The following is a 1,835-nucleotide window of genomic DNA, read 5'->3' as shown; positions in this document are numbered from 1 at the left end:
AGAGAGAGAGAGAGAGAGAGAGAGAGAGAGATGTATACATATACTGAATTTATATATACTAAATTTCAGTATATATCTATACAGAAGAAGATACAATCTTTTTAAAAAATGATCCTGGGAAAACTGGATTTCCAATGCAAAAGAATAGAACTAGACCTGCGTCTCTCACCGTGTACAAGATCAATTCAGAATGGATCAAGGAACTTAAGATGAGATCTGAAACCTTGAAACCGCAAGGAAAAAAATAGGTAAAACACTTCAAAATAAAGGAGTAGACAAGGATTTTCTGAAAGGGACTCCACTAGGCCAGCAAAGAGTCCTGATAAATGACAGACTAAGAAGTTTCTGCATAGCAAAGGAAATAACCATCAGGATGAAATGACAGCCCGCTGAATGGGGGAAAAGTCCTTTGCCAACAATACGCCAGACAAGGGATTAACAGCTGGGATAAAGAACTTTAAAAATTAAATGCCCCAAATCAAATCATCCGCTCTATTACAGGCTGATGAACTGAATGTTCTCAAAAGCAGAAACATAAATGGCCAGTAAGTACTTGAAAAGGTGTTCAATGTCCTTAGCCATGAGAGAAGTACAAGTTAAAATGGCTTTAAGAGTCCATATCATCCCGATCAGAACAAAGAAAACAAATTGCAAAAATTCTGGCAAGGCTGTGGGAACTAGGAGCCTGTATTCACTGTGGGTAGGAATGTGAACTGCTGTAGTCACTATGGAAATGAAAATGGAAGTTCCTTAAAAACCGAGAATAGAATGACCACGTGACCCAGCTGACCCACTTTCCTCATAGACCCAAGAACTCTAAGTCAACACACAGCAAGATACACACACATCCATCTTTATCTTTGCACTGCCCACGAAGAGAAAGAAATCAAGTCAGCCTAGATCTCCATCAACAGATGAACGTGAACGTGCACACAACGGAATCGTATTCAGCCATAAGGAAAAATAAAAGGATATTTTCAGGAGTACAGTGGAACCAGAAATCATTATGTTAAGTGAAATAAGCCTGACTCGGAATGTGTAGTCTCACACACAGAACATGCACTTAAAGTTGCCTGTGCTTGTTTGTTTGTGTGCCTTGAGGTCACAAAACTGAAAGGGAGATCATGAGATGAGAAAGGACACCTTACAGAAAGCAGGAAATAGACGGGGTAGTTTCATGCCTGCAATTAAAGCCAGAAGGAAGAGGACCTAGTTCAAGAGGGAAAGGGGACACGAGGGAGGGGAGAGAATCCATGAGGACACAGTGTGCTGAGTGGCCATGTGCGAGGACGCCATGAAGAGACTCTGAATGCTAATCTAAGTGCTCCCTTTAGGGTGCCCCCCTTTTATATGCTTCTTTATCCTGATCCTTTCTTCTAATCATGCCACTTAAACGGGTTTCACCTCAGCTTCTCTGAGACCGCCACTCCTGAGCCTAGGCTGAGCACTTGCTCAGGGTGGCGCCTCTCCGGCTGGAAGTCTGAGAGTGTGTAGGGTTGCGGAAGCTGTCTCTTAGATGGCTGAAGGTCACTGTGGTGTTGACCTGGGGCTCTACCACTGGCCTGTGCAGTGGGTTAGCAGGCACTTTATGCCTAAGTGCCCTTGACCCATTGTCCTGCTAGGCTACTGTGGCTATCAAATATATTACAGAAGAAGAAAGTCACTGCCAAAAAAAAAAAAAAAAAAAGTGTCAAGTGATTGAGAAAAGGAGCTATATTGACCTCTGCCCCACTTTAAGCACAGGTCTGACACTAGGAATGAAACCACTATTTAGTCCTCCAAATAGCATGGTTCTTACCACTCATTCTACAGAAGCTGAAACTGAGGCTCATGGG

Source organism: Mus pahari, chromosome 18 (assembly GCF_900095145.1).
Source record: "Mus pahari chromosome 18, PAHARI_EIJ_v1.1, whole genome shotgun sequence".
Taxonomy (NCBI): Eukaryota; Metazoa; Chordata; class Mammalia; order Rodentia; family Muridae; genus Mus; species Mus pahari.
Note: the sequence above shows the minus strand (reverse complement) of the source record.